Here is a 7,371-nt window from a genome sequence, read left to right on the forward strand (position 1 = left end):
TCACAGTAATGGATGTAATTGCTCTTTGAGCACATATTTATATTTATTTGGAGTAACTGGTATTTTATTGTTATTGATCCAGTTGATGAGTATGGAAAAGAAGACCTATGTTCACCAATTTGTTTACACTGTTAGATTATATTTAATATTATGTGGAGAAAATATTATATGTTTATCAAAAAAAAATATTTTTCTGGGATATTTTAAGAAAATGTTCCCTGGTAGTGCTGTTGAGAAACCCATAGGTTTCAAACGATAGCATTTGTACAACATCTGACTTATGCAAATAGTAGTACCGAAAAGACACGCGCACATGAAAAGGTGTGCGCATCCAAACAGTCCCACACAGCCAGCAGAGTGAGGAAAGCGAGGGGACCGGACTAGAGGTAGGAGGCAGAGATGGTACATGCCTGGCGCCCCCCTCCACATACCTACTCTGCCTACCCCTAGTTCTGGCCCTGCCTACTAGGTCAGTTCTACACAACTTTTTCTGTGCTGTGATTTGCAGATATTTTTTTTGGTTCAAGTGAGATTTATTGAGAGAAAAAAAAAAAAACAGGATAATTGTACAAACAATATCACAGCTCAGTGCACATAAAAAGGAACATGACCCAATACGCAGATTGGGTTTAGACATCCTGCAATCTCAGAATCTAGACCAAATAGATAAATACATGACAATCATAAGCATTGTACCTCAACTTACAGAAAAAATAAGAGTTTTCACTAGTAAAGGGATCTTCTGAACACTGTAAACCCACATCGTTATGGACAGCAATGACATAAACAAATAGCAGTTCCCTGAAATGAACTGCATCCTACGATTTGACCTTAAGTCTGTTCGTATCTGAAAAAGTTGTGCGCTATCTTGTAGCGTAGGATTAGTGGGCTGTAACTTAATCAAGCGTTAGATAATTACTACCGACTTCCTAGGCGTAATCAAACATGTTCCAGGATCCATAGCTGCCAAATAGCGGTGTTAGCCTTAGTAGAACCCTTTCTCCTGGCAATCAGATCCTCCACTTTTTGTAAGTCCTGAACCGACTTCAACCACATCTGATAGGAAGGAGGGTCTGGGGCTTTCCAGTGTTGGGCTATGATTTTACGTGCTAAGAAGAGTAATTTGTGAACCATAGTGTGGGCTGGGTTCGTTAGAGGAGTTGGGGGGTCCATACCTAGTAAATACCACTTAGGATCCAATGGAATCTCAAACCCTAGCATCCTAGTGATGCGGCTCTGTAACGCTACCCAAAAGGGTACAATTTCCGAGCAAGCCCAGAAAGTGTGCAAAATTGTGCCCTCGGCCTCACCACATCTCAAGCAAGCTGGCGAGATCTCTGCATTAATTTTATGTAGTACTGTTCTGGAGTAATAGGCCCTATGCACAAAGTACAGTTGTAATATCCTATACTTATAAATAGGAGAAATCCGAAGAGGTGTATGGAGTACCTGTACCCATTGTTCATCAGTAAATGGTGAGAGATCTGCCTCCCAACGGTCTCTCACTTTTAGGGAGGATTTTTGCAGATTAGTGGTTTGTAGGGCTTTATAAAAACTAGAAATTTTGTGGCTAGGTTGGTCCTGTCTAAACACCTCAGCCACAGGTGTATTCCGTAAATTAAAATTACCTGGTTTAAGTGCTTTCTTCACTGCCCATCTCATTTTGTGATATGTCAGCCACTGGGATGAGGGGATGGAAAACTGTTCCTTAAGAGTATCAAATGGAATTATACCTTGTTCATTCCATACCTGGTCTAGGCAATAGATCCCAGCCTCTAACCAGATTCTCGGAAATACGAGTTTATCCAACGGGGTCAATTTAGCATTATACCATAAGGTCGTAAACGGGTCTAGACCCTTCGGGTTGGTTAGATGGTGAACCCTTGAGACAATATCTCTTTGCAATCGTAGAAGTGGGTTGGTTTTAGAAAGCATAGCATTTTTTGGGTTTATGGCCGTTAGGGCGTAAAAAGGAGGTAAGTCACTTTGTAGTATCTCCTGCCACAGCTGATACACTGCTTCCCCTGGCCCAGCAAATTTCAAAGAGTGATTTGCAGATATTACCCTCATATTTGGGGAACACATGGTAACAACATGGTAATATCATCAATGGAGCAGTTCCAGGGCAACAAAAATATCTTTGAGAGCCACATTCAACCAATAAGCCTGTAGTTTGACAGTTGATCCTTAGGCCTTCCCTACAGTTCCTATTAAAGGAACACTCATGTACAGTTTCAGGGAAGGGAATGGATATTTTACAGTTTATTGTTCTAACGTTTTTGGAACCAGTGTTTCAGTCTAAATGGATAGCACATCACTGGAATAAGAGCCTCAATAGATATGGCAACAACACAGGGCACTACAAGGATTAAATAGCAGGACAAGCATACACAAAAAAAGGGAGGTAACACAATAGCGATCCCTAGAAGTCACACAGTGTACTGGACAATTGAACAGAAATTTAGCATTACATACGATTTATATGATTGTACATGTTATCAACAGTCGGTCTCAAAAAAAGCATGATATTTTTGGATACCTGAACTTTTCAGTAAACAGATACCTGCTGATTCCATTAGAGAATTATATATATACTGTATATATATATATATATATATATATATATATATATATATATATATATATATATATATATATATATATATATATATATATATATATATATATATATATATACATACACACACACATACACACACTATATGAGCCCTTGCTCTGATTTTCCTTTGTTTCCCATTTCCGTTGCAGTAGTGTGGGGGTTTTTTAAGATGTTTTGATGGTCTCATAAAATTCACCAGCTGACAGAAAATAGGTGGGTTCTGTTGTGGCTAATATAGAAATTTCTCTGCGAACAGCCCACGGGTTATAAAGTTCATGAACAGGATCTCATCAGGGAGATCTGCAGGGGGTGGAAACCTAGCGTCTGTTTTAAATTTATCCAACCAATCTTGTTTTCTGCTCTCCCTTGTCCTGCCAGGGGTGTGAAGTGAATGAGTTATTGCTTGGGACAAAAGGTGAACCTTGCGGAAGTTTGGGAATAAAAAACATGCCTATTAAATCCTTTTCGCTTTTATTGCTTGATTGAAATGATACGATCAAGGTCTGGAAGGCATATTCATGCTTTACCATAGATTAAAGTTGGTTTAAATCTATCAGAAAGTTTCAAAATGTTCTTTGTGGCTCTTAAAGGAGAAGGAAAGCTCCAAGACAGTTTATTGCCAACAGATTAGCCACAATAGTGCAAGCTAGAACTCTATATTTATTCTGCAGAATGCTTTACCATACCTGAGTAAACAGCTCTAGACACTGTCTCTGTTTGTTTAGGATAGAAGCTGCCATATAAGCTTGGTGTGACATCACTTCCTGCCTGAGTCTCTCCCTGCTCACTTACAGCTCTGAGCTCAGATTACAGCAGGGATGGAAGGAGGGAGGGGGAGAGGAGCAAAATGAGCATGCTCAAGCCCTGCCCTGGAGGTTTATGCTGAAAACAGGAAGTCTGATACAGAAGCCCATGTATACACAATAAAAGGAAAGAAATGCTGTGTTTCTTTTGACAGAGAACTCAGAGCAGCATTACTTTGAGGGTTTACTGGTGTATTTATATAGACCTTTCTGATAAAGCTTACTTAATTTTAGCCTTTCCTTCTCCTTTAAGATATTTGCAGATTGTTCCAAAACATAATTCAAATCATGATGTTGGTTAGGTGTGACACCTTTAATACCGGCTTTATCTATTTCAAGTGAATGATCACAATCCTAATTTGCTAAGTTTTCTTCCATGCCCAGAATGTCCCAGACTAGCCTTACAATTATTATATTAAGAACAATTTAAAATGGCCAGCATATTCCAATATATACATTGAATATACAGATTACATATCAGTAAATCTTGCATGACATACCATTTTCACAGGCTTCTACTTATGGACTTGATGCACCTAATTTTTGGTGCCTGGAAACATAACCTTGTAGAACACTACAATATTGAGAATAAGGATTGTGCTGAAATGGTGCTGGTTTTTTTCTCCAGGAATTAGAATCAAAAAGATTTTTACAGGCTCAGGCCTTAGTGAAAACACCGACACCATCAGTTGTGTCTCAGACCTGTGACCTTTGCTGCCAGCTCTGAGAGCCAGATGACTTCGACACTCACTGACTTTCAGCTGAGCATCATTCAAAGGTAGTGCATGTCCCAAAATCCACATTAGTTCTGTCATTCAGAATTTTAATAAGCTCATAGTTTATCAGCCAGTTGCCAAAGGTGCCCTCCTCAATTGATGTCTCATCGGGGCGCATTCAGGTAACCAGACACAGTGGAAATTTTGTAATGAGTATAATATGATCAGCAAGATTTGTTGGAAACCATTTTGTGGACAACAAGAAAAAAATACCAGCACTCAGGGGCATAACTACAGAGGAAGCAGAGGGCCCAGGAGGTATAGGGGCCCCATGAGGCCCTAATTCATATACAGTTTCAATAAATATTGGTAAAACAATTCAACTGCTAAACATTTTGGGGGGGTCTGAAAAATAATTTGCTGCGGGGCCAAGTAATACCTAGTTACACCACTGCCAGCACTCTTAGGATTAGGAAAAAAAATCAGGGCAATATGGCACTTAGTAAAATTTAATTCATTAATTATCACAGCAGGGTATTCATCTCTCTACATTGTTGCAAGGCTACAGAACCTGAAGAATAATTGCGTAGGCTTAAAATAAAATCTGGAGAAATCTGACCCAGAATCAAAAAAATGTAATAATAAAATAGATTTTTACGTTCTGCTACCCTATCCACCACCTGGATAATGGAGTAATTATATTATAAAAATGGTAATCAAAGAAGTGCACATCACCCTTGTGCACTTAGGATAGGTGGGCAATTATTTGTAGATTGATGGGGTCCCCTAGGATTCCTATGCAATAGACTCCATAGGGAACCATCTCTGACTCGTTTGCATGTTGCTTGTGGTGTAGGATTACACTGTAACAAACAAGGAAAAGTTGTGCTCACCACTAATTTTTAAAAACATTAAGCGGGGGTGCAATGAGGTTGAGACCACAAAATTCACATAGACAAATACAAGAGATCTTCTGCACTCAACCCATTATCAATATATTAATGACATTGAAACATTTTGTGCCTTAAGATACTAAAAATGCCTTCCCCTTTAAAAAAACAGGGATTTTTAGTAGCTTAAGGCAAAAAACGTTTCAATGTCCTTAATATATTGATAATGGGTTGAGTGCAGAGGATCTCTTGTATTTGTCTATTGGGTAACACTGTAGTCATAAGGGGCTCCCTTAAACCCCTTCATTGAAGGAGATGGGAAGTAAATGACCCTGGAAAATTGGGGGTTGAATTTTTGCACCTCTTTGGCTGTATTTAGACAAATACCAACTAGTATGATAGAGCGGGCTACACACGACCTCTTACACCAGGATGGGCTTTCGCAATATGGAAATAACACGTGTTGATGTTGTTGAACTACAACTCACTACTGCCAAAGATGTAAAATAACAGATGTTGGACGCCAGGGGTTCTTTGCAAACAGATAGAACAGGCTTTATTCAGGTACAAATGGCACAGTGGTATAACACTCACAACTAAGGTAGATCAAAGAACATTGCCAGGCACATTCAAAGGCACAGGAGTTGGTAGGATCACCTTCCAGGGTTTCAGTACCTCATGTGGACCGGATTCCATACAGCAGATGTGGAACAGGGTTAGAACATAGCCTGATTCTTTTGTCAGTACTGTGGACCCTTCACTACAGGCAAAACAGAGCCTGGGGGAGAACTACTCCCTTCTATCCTCCTTGTTGGAGCTTGAGCTGCTCTTACTAGCTAAGCCTCTCTGACTCACTCTCACTAAAAAGTGCTATGAAAAGAGCTATCCTATACACTGGCTTCACCTCTCTCACGGGGTCCCTGTACCCGGACGTCTCTAAAGGGGTTGTCCCTTTAGGGCCTAACACTTCTGGGGCCTTGTTGACTCCAGGCTCAGTCGACTGCCCAGGTCAACTGTTGCAGGCCAAAGAGGAAGTGCCCCACCCTGCATAGCACTTTGTTACAGCACTGCAGGAAGTGGTCACAACCTAGAACCAATAGAATGGGTATGCAAATAATGTATAATATGTTACATGGGGTTCAACGAAGCAATAGGGAAAGGAGGCACTGGCAGGGAATGAAGCCATAAGGGCCATTACACTTATGGGTCCCTACAGAATTAATACATGTGGATTGGCAAAAGCATAGATCATGTAATGTTATATTGGTTTTGGTCACCTCTGTTTCATATGCGGAGGATTGGGAGAATGGTTGCAGACAACCCAAAGATCACCTCCAAAGACCTGCAAGAACATCTTGCTGCAGATGGTGTATCTATCGTTCTAAAATTCACCCCAATTTGCACAAAGAATCTGTATGGCATGGGGATGAGAAAGAAGCCTTTTCTGCACTCACGCCACAAACAGAGTCGTTTGTAGGGTTGCCACCTGGCCGGTATTTTACAGGCCTAGCTGGTAAAAATTATGGTTGATCCCAATGTTATTAATAGGATAAAAAACATAAATATATAGGAAGGCCGGTATTTTTTTCCAGAAAAGGTGGCAACCCTAGTTGTTTGTTGTATGCAAAAGCTCATTTAGACAAGCCACAGTCATTTTGGAACAAAGTGCTTTGGACTGATGAGACAAAAATTTAATTATTTGGTCATAACAAGCACTTTGCATGGCGGAAGAAGAAAAACACCTGCTACTTACTGTCAAATTTGGTGGAGGTTCCATCATGCTGTGGGGCTGTGTAGCTAGTTCAGGGACTGGGGCCCTTGTTAAAGTCGAGGGTCGGATTAATTCAACCCAATATCAACAAATTCTTCAGGATAATGTTCAAGCATCATGTTAACCAAAAAAGGGCCTGCACACCAAATAAACAGCAAGACCACGTGGTATTTGAATAGTCATATATTTTTATATATAAAAAAGAGAATATACATACATATAACAGGGCAAAAATATGTCCAAAAGATATCACAAGAAGTCAATTATACATACCACGTAAATATGGTCAAACAGCAATAAGGAACAAAGAGAAAAGCGGATACACCTGCCCTGAGAAGAGAATCACCCCGACGTTTCGGCTTTTAGCCTTTCTCAAGGGGAATTCTGACCTTTGTGCACAGCGAGCGGCTATAAATACCTTATTTGCTTTACTGTCATCATTATGCGTTTTCGCGCGCTGCAGTTCTGCGCGTCGCACTCGAAGCATACGGCCGTGACGTCACTTCCGCATATGTCATATCCGTGGACGCTATGTCCAAGTCAATGATGCGGTTTGGAACGCAAGCAACTA

The sequence above is a fragment of the Xenopus laevis genome, chromosome 8S (assembly GCF_017654675.1).
Source record: "Xenopus laevis strain J_2021 chromosome 8S, Xenopus_laevis_v10.1, whole genome shotgun sequence".
Classification (NCBI taxonomy): domain Eukaryota; kingdom Metazoa; phylum Chordata; class Amphibia; order Anura; family Pipidae; genus Xenopus; species Xenopus laevis.